Source organism: Anomaloglossus baeobatrachus, chromosome 5 (assembly GCF_048569485.1).
Source record: "Anomaloglossus baeobatrachus isolate aAnoBae1 chromosome 5, aAnoBae1.hap1, whole genome shotgun sequence".
NCBI lineage: Eukaryota > Metazoa > Chordata > Amphibia > Anura > Aromobatidae > Anomaloglossus > Anomaloglossus baeobatrachus.
In genome coordinates this window covers 461,199,592-461,210,453 of record NC_134357.1, presented here as the reverse complement: position 1 = coordinate 461,210,453, position 10,862 = coordinate 461,199,592, and the positions used below count along the sequence as shown (strand labels likewise).

At 42.6% G+C, this 10,862-nt stretch overlaps 1 pseudogene; it reads right to left on the bottom strand.

Annotated features, from left to right (window-relative positions):
• Positions 1–359: 359 nt before the first annotated feature.
• On the bottom strand, positions 360–469 carry LOC142313445 (U2 spliceosomal RNA; annotated as a pseudogene).
• Positions 470–10,862: the final 10,393 nt, after the last annotated feature.

The window sequence follows — 10,862 nt, the reverse complement described above, 5'->3', positions numbered from 1 at the left end:
CAAATGGCCCCCGACAGAAAAAAGGTTCCCCACCCCTGCACTAAAGCAACAAAATAACTATTGTAAAAATAAGAAAGTTCACCTTAATAATACACTCCACTACATAAAGGAAGATGAATAATCACAAGAAAATATAGTATTAAAATAATTCATTTTTTTGATAATTAAAATTATGCTAAAATCGTGGGAGAACATACCCATCAGGAAAAAAACATCTGTAAGAGGCCATCATCATAATGGTGAAATAATGCACTTTATGGTAAGCTACTCCGATAGAGCAGTAATAACATAGGGCATAGCGCAACAAATCATAAAATGCAATATCAGATGTTAAACATACCATATAATGGAGACTACCATAGAAGTGAACTCCATTTAATATATGGTCCCCAGATAGGGGACATATCAGACATTAAACTGATAAGAACAGATCCTACACATGATCTTAGCCAAAAGACGAAGAAGAAAACTATACATGTTTAGTATGTACTCGAGCTGATCTGGAGAATCATACTGTCAGGTCAGTTATTCCATATAATGAACATGGTAAATACAAAAAACAATTGTGGAATCGCATTTTTTTTGCAATTTCTCGGCACCTGGAGTTTTTTCTTCCAGTACATAGATGGTAAAATTAATGTTTTCCTTCAGTACAACTCATCCCACAAAAAATAAGTCCTCATATGGCTATGTTGATGGAAAAATGAAAAAAAAGTTATGGTTCTTGGAAGAAGGGGATGAAAAAATAAAAACTAAAGAACTAAAAATGGCAAGGTCATGAAGGGATCAAAAGGGTTGTACAAAACATTCAGTGCAACATTTAGTAATTGCAACCATGTTTCTACAGTCTCCTCATTTCTGGGGCTCAAAGTAATTGGACAAATTTACTTTACCATAAATAAATTGTTCATTTTTAATACTTTATAGTGAATCCTTTACAGGTAATGAATGAAGTCTAGAAGCCATGGACGTCACCAAACATGGATTTCCTCTTTAGTGGAGCTTTCCCTGCATTTACTGCACTGACTTCAGTTGTTGCTTGTTTGTGGGTCTTTCTGACTTAAGTTTTGGCTTAAGCATGTAAAATGCAGCTGGATGGGGTTCAGATCTGGTGAGTGACTCCACCTTGCAGAATATTCCACTTCTTTGCCTTAAAAAACTCCTGGGTTGCCTTTGCAGTATGTTTTGAGTGATTGTCCACTTGTACTGTGAATTCGATCAACCTTGCAGCATTCGGTTGAATCTGAGAAAAAAGTCTCGCTCTGTACACTTCCGAATCCATCCAGCTGCTTCAGTCTTCAGTCACATCATGAATAAACACTAGTGACCCAGGGCCATTGGAAGCCGTGCATGCCCAGCCGTCACACCACCTCTGCCGTGTGTTACAGAGGATGTAATGTGCTTTGGATCATGAGCCACCTCAAGCCTTCTCCATACTTTGTTCTTCCAATTATTCTAGTACAGGTTGATCTTAGTTTCATCTGTCCAAAGAATTATTTTCCAGAATTAAGCGGCTTAATTAGATGTTTGGTTTTTTTTCTGGCCTTTCTATTTTTAAGGCTGATTAATGACTTGCACCTGTGATTAACCCTCTGTATTTGCTCTCATGAAGTCTTCTCTTTAGGGTACGCTCACACGAGCGTATAACTCGCATGAGTATCGGACCGCATCACCCGGCGCGCCTAGCTTCTCTGCTGACAGGAGCGGCTCAGCTGCATGTATTTCTATGCGGCTGACATGCTCCTGTCCGGAGAGTGTGCGGCCGCACCGAGTGATGCGGTCCGATACTCATGCGAGTTATACGCTCGTGTAAGCGTACCCTTATGGTAGACGTAGATACCGAAACACTGACTTCCTGGAGAGTTTCTTCACTTGGGTGGATGTTGTGAAGGGGCTTTTCTTCACCACAGGAAAGATTCTGTGATCATCCACCACTGTTGTCTTTTGTGGATGTCCAGACCTTTTTGAGTTCCCAAGCTCACCAGTTCACTTTTTTTTCCACAGAATGTACAAAACTATTAATTTCGCCACCCCTAACATTTCTGCTATGTCTCTGATAGATTTCTTCTTATTTTTCAGCCTATTGATGGTCTGTTTCTCTTTCAGTGAGAGCTCCTTTAGCCGCATGTTGCGGATTCACAGCAACAGCTTCCAAACGCAAATACCAGACCTGGAATCAGCTCCAGACCTTTTATCTGCTTTACCCCTTCACCTTCCAGCCTGTTTTCACCTCCCTGACAACACAATTTTTTCAATTCTAACCAGTGTCACTTTATGAGATAATAAATCTGGGATGCTTCAACAGATCCCAGTAATTCTTAGAATGTTTTTTTAATGACATATTGTATTTCATGTTAGTAGTAAATTTATGTCTATTTTTTTTTCATTTTGCAATTTTTAAACTTCTAATTTTAATGCTTTTAAACTAGGACATCATTCAAAAAACTGCACCTATCAGACTGCAAACCTACAGAAAAAAACACTGAAACACATGTTATATAAACAATAATATTTATTATTGATTCAATTGAATAGAAAAGGTTAAAAAATACGGGGATTAAGGAGAAGGAGAGGGGGAGGGGATGCAGAACAGTGATAATACAAGATGACCCCCAGTGGTCACCCAACGCTTGTAATCAGGATGTAGATACATAAGGTTACAATCAATGTAAATAATGTTGGGTATACTTATGGAGTAATGAAACCGAATTAATCCATGTAGTCAAAAGATCATATAGAGCCGTGGGTGTATGGAAAGTAAGGAGCATAAATAGTTGATCTTAAAAGGTCAAGGTTACCATAAATAGATCTCTAGAAGATCTAGTAGATGCTCCTAACTGTAACAAGAGGGCTATTTTAAGAGGATAAATTCAGTTTACATGAGACCATACGTATACAATGACAGTTTTATACAAAAGATGCTCAAGATGCTGTTATTGTGGAAAAGGTTCCTCATATTCCTATATTCAGGCTAGGCTAGTGGGTAGGATAACATCAAAACAGTTTTTAGTTTTTAATAATATGTAGAGCACTATATGCAACCCCCATCAGGTGGAGCAGACATGGAGCGCACCATACATAGATAGGCTAGTGCCTAGAAGAATAGTACTTTGACATTTGAGTACTAAATCAAACCAACATATATATAGGCAATATAGGAAAATACATGTGTTCATGAAACACTCCATATGTGCTCCATCAGACTGAAGGAACCACATCAACCAGCAATGATATAGTCATTTAGCATAATTGTTGGCCTGTTATTAGATGTATATATATATAAAAGGATTCTATTAATTATCCATTAGTCCATTAAATGCAGCATCATACAGTAGTTACAGAAAAAAGTATATTCAGCATGTCTATTTGACCAGGTAGAAGGATAAATACCATTCAGGAATAAAAGTATATATTACCAAGTTGGTATATCTAGAGATGAAAATTATATAATACCCAGTGCAATAAATGCTACAATATAGGGGCTATAATTTCCACAATAGAACAGTTGAGCTAATGAAGATATTAAACCTGGAGCATACTGGAATATACACATACAGATGCATAAAAAGCAATCAATGAATTACTTACAAACAGGAGACCACTGGGAGGCTTCCCAACGCGCGTTTCGCCGTCTTTATCAAGGGAACGTTTCCCTTGATAAAGACGGCGAAACGCGCGTTGGGAAGCCTCCCAGTGGTCTCCTGTTTGTAAGTAATTCATTGATTGCTTTTTATGCATCTGTATGTGTATATTCCAGTATGCTCCAGGTTTAATATCTTCATTAGCTCAACTGTTCTATTGTGGAAATTATAGCCCCTATATTGTAGCATTTATTGCACTGGGTATTATATAATTTTCATCTCTAGATATACCAACTTGGTAATATATACTTTTATTCCTGAATGGTATTTATCCTTCTACCTGGTCAAATAGACATGCTGAATATACTTTTTTCTGTAACTACTGTATGATGCTGCATTTAATGGACTAATGGATAATTAATAGAATCCTTTTATATATATATACATCTAATAACAGGCCAACAATTATGCTAAATGACTATATCATTGCTGGTTGATGTGGTTCCTCCAGTCTGATGGAGCACATATGGAGTGTTTCATGAACACATGTATTTTCCTATAGTGCCTATATATATGTTGGTTTGATTTAGTACTCAAATGTCAAAGTACTATTCTTCTAGGCACTAGCCTATCTATGTATGGTGCGCTCCATGTCTGCTCCACCTGATGGGGGTTGCATATAGTGCTCTACATATTATTAAAAACTAAAAACTGTTTTGATGTTATCCTACCCACTAGCCTAGCCTGAATATAGGAATATGAGGAACCTTTTCCACAATAACAGCATCTTGAGCATCTTTTGTATAAAACTGTCATTGTATACGTATGGTCTCATGTAAACTGAATTTATCCTCTTAAAATAGCCCTCTTGTTACAGTTAGGAGCATCTACTAGATCTTCTAGAGATCTATTTATGGTAACCTTGACCTTTTAAGATCAACTATTTATGCTCCTTACTTTCCATACACCCACGGCTCTATATGATCTTTTGACTACATGGATTAATTCGGTTTCATTACTCCATAAGTATACCCAACATTATTTACATTGATTGTAACCTTATGTATCTACATCCTGATTACAAGCGTTGGGTGACCACTGGGGGTCATCTTGTATTATCACTGTTCTGCATCCCCTCCCCCTCTCCTTCTCCTTAATCCCCGTATTTTTTAACTTTTTCTATTCAATTGAATCAATAATAAATATTATTGTTTATATAACATGTGTTTCAGTGTTTTTTCTGTAGGTTTTCATGTATATGCACACTGGAACAATTAATATGTTCTCTTGTTTATTGACCTATCAGACTGCGCAAAACCATATCCAAGAATTTTATTAACAATTCATGTTCTTCATAGGAACTAGAGCAATGTGGAAGGAAAACAAAATGAAAATTTAACTTTTTCCCTCAAAAATGTTACTTTGGCCCCAAATTTTGCCTTTTCACAAGGGTAATAAGAAAAAATTCAACTTGCAATTTCTCCTGAGTACGCTGATACCCCATACAGTATGTGGTGGAAAACTACAGCCTGAGTGCACGGCAGTGCTCAAAAGGGAAGGCGCACCATTTGACTTTTTGAACTCAAAATTAGCTGGAAGTGATAGTAGATGCCATGTCGCGTTTGCAGAGCCCCTGATGTGTATAAACAGTGGAAACCCCCCCCACAAGTGACCCCATTCAGGAAACTAGACTCCTCAAGGAACTTACTAGATGTGAGCACCTTGAACCTCCTGGTGCATCACAGAATTTTATAAGGTTGAGCCATGAGAGTAAAAAAAAAAAATCATATTTTTCCCACACAAATGTTGTTTTAGCGGCAAACTTTGCATTTTAACAAGGGTAACAGGAGAGAATGAACCATACAATTTATTGTGCAATTTTTCCTGAGTATGCCGATACCTCATATTTGGTGTATACTACTGTTTGGTTGCATGGCACAGCCCAGAAAGGAATGAGTTCCATTTTGGCTGAAATAGACTGCGGACACCATGTAACATTTGAAGAGCCCATGACATACCAAAACATAAGAAACCCCCACAAATGACACCATTTTGGAAACTACACCTCTCAATTAATTCATCTAAGGGATTAATGAGCATTTTTAACCCTCGGTAAATTCACAAAATTCTTTAACATTGGGCTTAGTAAATGAAAATTACCATTTTTTTGTCTACTAAAATGTTGCTTTGGCCCCAAGTGTTTAATGTTCAAAGAAGTAATAGAAGAAAAACAATGATACAATTTGTTGTGCAATTTCTCCTGAGTATGACAGTACCCCATATGTTGTCAAAAACAACTTTTCAGGCCCAGTGAAAATTTCAAAAGGGAAAGAGTGCCATATCAGACTGCAGATTTTGCTGTTATGGTTTGAGGGTGACATGTCACATTGGAAGAGCCACTGAAGTGCCAGAGTAGCTGAGCCCCCCAATAAGTGACCTCATTTTACAAGATACACCCCTCAATGTATTAATCTAGGGGTGCAGAGAGCGTATTGACACCATAGGTGTGTCACAGAATTTTATTCCATTGGCCAGTGGAGAAAATATAATTACATTCTTACTATAAAAATGTTGTTTTAGCCTCATATTTTACATTTTCATAGAGAAAAACGAATAAAAGTGGCACCAAAATTTGCTCAGTACAATTACAGTGATGCCACATTTATATACCATATTTTTCGGATTACAAGATGCACTTTTCTTCCCAAAAATTTGGGAAGAAAATGAGGGGTGCGTCATAAAATCTGAAAGTAGTTTTCCGGGAGGTGGAGAATGGGCGCTGTGCTGGCTGCCATTCGGACTGCGGTGGGGGCTGTCTGTGTAGGCAGCTGTCTGTGTCGGCGGCTGTCTGTTTGTGCGGGCGGATGTCTGTCTGTGCGGAGGGCTGTCTGCCTGTGCGGGTGGCTGGCTGTCTGCCTCTGCGGACGACTGTCTGTGCAGGTGGCTGTATGGAACAGGGCGGTGTGGTGGATGTCCCAGATGCTCTGGCTTCAAATAATGGCACCCAGAATTGGCGTGTGCGCAGATGGCACTCTCGGCTTGTCATTGAGCCAAGATCTCCCTCTGCACATGTGCCAACTCCGGGCACCATTTCTTTAAAGCCCGCACCACCGACAGAGCATCTGTGACATTCGCTGCACCACCCTGTCACCCACCACTGCCAGCACAGACCCCACCGCTGCCAGCACAGACCCCACCACTGCCAGCACAGACCCCACCGCTGCCAGCACAGACCCCACCGCTGCCAGCACAGATCCCACTGCTGCCAGCAGAGACCCCGCCGCTCCCAGCACAGACCCCACTGCTCCCAGCACAGACCCCACCGCTGCCAGCACAGAACCCACTGCAGTGCCTGCAGCATCACCCCACTCCACTGCCTTCTGTGACTCCGCTCCACCAGTGCAGCCATCCCACCTCCGACAAGACACCTCTTGAGTATAAGACGGACCCCATTTTTTTTTATACATCTCTAAATTTGGGTTGCGTCTTATAATCCGGTGCGTCTTAAAAAACAAAAAACTGTAGTTTTTTTATGTTTTGCAACTTTTACACCATAAAAACAATCTTATAGAAAAATAGATGTTGTCCATATTGCTGTATTTTGACAGCTATAGCTTTTTTATTTTTTTGCTGATGTAGCTGTTTGGTGGCTGTTTTTTTGCGGGATAAGATGCCACTTCCATCTATACCATTGTAATCTACATATGACTGTTTGATTGCGTTTTATTCCACTTTTTTGTCAGCTCTGTGATGAAAAAACAGTTCTTGCAAAGATTTTTATTTATATTTTTACGATGTTCACTGAAGGGGCTAACTAGTGTGACAGGTTTATAGATCGGTGTGTTCTGGATGCGGTGATAGCAAGTGTGTGTACTTTTTTTGTATAGTTTTGTTTTTACATAAATATGCATATTTACTGGCATACTATTTTTTTTCTTTTTTTGTTATTTAGTTTCTGATTTTGTTTTATATTTTTATAATTGTTTTCACCTTTTTTTTCTTCACTTTTTTACTTAGTCTGTTTATGGGACATTAACTTTTATTACTCTGAGCGCTGGTAGTTCATGCATCTGGCTGACCTTGGGTTGCTGGCTGACCTCCGGTTCATGCAGTTGGCTGACCTTGGGTTCTTGACTGACCTTGGGTTGATGCAGCTGGCTGACCTCGGGTTGATGCAGCTGGCTGACCTCGGGTTGATGCATCTGGCTGACCTTTGGTTGCTGGCTGACCTCGGGTTCATGCAGCTGGCTGACCTTGGGTTGTTGGCTGACCTCGGGTTCATGCAGCTGGCTGACCTTAGGTTGATGCAGTTGGCTGACCTTGGGTTGCTGGCTGACCTTGGGTTTAATGCAGCTGGCTGACCTTGGGTTGCTGCAGCTGGCTGACCTCGGGTTGATGCAGCTGGCTGACCTCGGGTTCATGCATCTGGCTGACCTTGGGTTGCTGGCTGACCTCCGGTTCATGCAGTTGGCTGACCTTGGGTTGTTGACTAACCTCGGGTTGATGCAGCTGGCTGTCCTCGGGTTGATGCAGCTGGCTGACCGAGGGGTGATGCAGCTGGGTGACATTGGGCTGCTGGCTGACATTGGGTTGATGCAGCTGGCTGACCTTGGGTTGCCGGCTGACATTGGGTTGATGCAGCTGGCTGACTTCGGGTTGATGCAGCTGGGTGACCTTGGGTTGCTGGCTGACATTGGGTTGATGCAGCTGGCTGACCTTGGGTTGCTGGCTGACCTTGAGTTGATGCAGCTGGCTGACCTCGGGTTGATGCAGCTGGCTGACCTCGGGTTGATGCATCTGGCTGACCTTGGGTTGCTGGCTGACCTCGGGTTCATGCAGTTGGCTGACCTTGGGTTGTTGGCTGACCTCGGGTTGATGCAGCTGGCTGAACTCGGGTTGATACAGCGGGCTGACCTCGGGTTGATGCAGCTGGCTGTCCTCGGGTTGATGCAGCTGGCTGACCTCGGGTTGATGCAGCTGGGTGACATTGGGCTGCTGGCTGACATTGGGTTGATGCAGCTGGCTGACCTTGGGTTGATGCAGCTGGCTGACCTCGGGTTGATGCAGCTGGGTGACATTGGGCTGCTGGCTGACATTGGGTTGATGCAGCTGGCTGACCTTGGGTTGCCGGCTGACATTGGGTTGATTCAGCTGGCTGACCTTGGGTTGCCGGCTGACATTGGGTTGATGCATCTGGCTGACTTTGGGTTGATGCAGCTGGGTGACCTTGGGTTGCTGGCTGACATTGGGTTGATGCAGCTGGCTGACATTGGGTTGATGCAGCTGGGTGACCTTGGGTTGATGCAGCTGGCTGACATTGGGTTGATGCAGCTGGGTGACCTTGGGTTGCCGGCTGACATTGGGTTGATGCATATGGCTGAATTTGGGTTGATGCAGCTGGGTGACCTTGGGTTGCTGGCTGACATTGGGTTGATGCAGCTGGCTGACTTTGGGTTGATGCAGCTGGGTGACCTTGGGTTGCTGGCTGACATTGGGTTGATGCAGCTGGCTGACCTTGGGTTGATGCAGCTGGCTGACCTTGGGTTGTTGGCTGACCTTGGAATGATGCAGCTGGCTGACCTTGGGTTGATGCAGCTGGCTGACCTCGGGTTGATGCAGCTGGGTGACATTGGGCTGCTGGCTGACATTGGGTTGATGCAGCTGGCTGACCTTGGGTTGCCGGCTGACATTGGGTTGATTCAGCTGGCTGACCTTGGGTTGCCGGCTGACATTGGGTTGATGCATCTGGCTGACTTTGGGTTGATGCAGCTGGGTGACCTTGGGTTGCTGGCTGACATTGGGTTGATGCAGCTGGCTGACATTGGGTTGATGCAGCTGGGTGACCTTGGGTTGCCGGCTGACATTGGGTTGATGCATATGGCTGACTTTGGGTTGATGCAGCTGGATGACCTTGGGTTGCTGGCTGACATTGGGTTGATGCAGCTGGCTGACTTTGGGTTGATGCTGCTGGGTGACCTTGGGTTGCTGGCTGACATTGGGTTGATGCAGCTGGCTGACCTTGGGTTGATGCAGCTGGCTGACCTTGGGTTGTTGGCTGACCTTGGAATGATGCAGCTGGCTGACCTTGGGTTGCTGGCTGACCTCAGGTTGATGCAGCTGGCTGACCTTGGGTTGCTGGCTGACCTCGGGTTGATGCAGCTGACTGACTTTGGGCTGCCATGGCAATGATCAGGCTCCCCGTGATCACATTGCGTGGGGAGGAAGCGCACTCCCTCTCCCAACCCCCAAATGCTGCGATCCTTATAGAGCACAACATTTAGGGATTTAAAGGAAGCAAATGTTTATATAGAATGCCACATACATACTAAACACAGTGCCATTAAGCTAAATTTCTGCATTCTTAGCTGTCCAGATTTGTGGTCTCCACTGTCTGACTGGCATCACTTATTTATTGGCACTGACAGGTGGAGTTCATTATCAAGCTACATCAGTGGAAGATACAGGCGAAGGCAGACCGAGACACGCATTGTACCTACCAATTGGCTTTTTCTTATTAATTCATACCCGAGGACCCCCCTCTCTCCCAAAAGTACACAATAATAACCTCCATGGAGTCGGATAATTGCATTTTAAGCTGCTTGTAGTCCAGGATACTATCAGTAATAATTTATAAAGAAACATCAAGATCTACGCTGCAGAAGATACATAAGGAAAATGAATCCTGAGTCAAGAGCTTACAATCTAAGGTGTAAGATCACAAACATCCAACATTGGAAACTGCAAGAACCCAGACACCTTGTGTTGGTTACATTTTTCCTATGTAACCCCTTTCGTTTTTCGTTTTCTGCTCCCCTTTTTCCGAGAGCCGTAACTTTTTTATTTTTCCATCAATCTTGCCATATGAGAGCTTATTTGTTTGCGGGACGAGTTGTACTTTTGAATGAAACCATAAGTTTTACCATATAGTGTGCTGGAAAACAGAAAAAAAATTCCAAGGGCGATGAAATTGCAAAAAAAAGTGCAATTGCACGATTGTTTTTGGGATATTTTATTCACCGTGTTCACTATACGGTAGAACTGATGTGTCAGTGTGATGCCTCATGTCGCTACGAGTTTGTAGATACCAAACATGAATACTTTTATCTAAGGGGTTACAAAGATTAGAAGTTTGTCCAAAAAGAAAGTAGAGCTTTTGGCCCCATTTTTTTGAGACCTGTAGTGTTCTCATTTTTCAAGATCTATTCTATGGTTCAGTGATGTCTTTTTTTTTGAGTCTTGAGCTGATGTTTTTAATAATACCATTTTTGTGCCGATGCTACA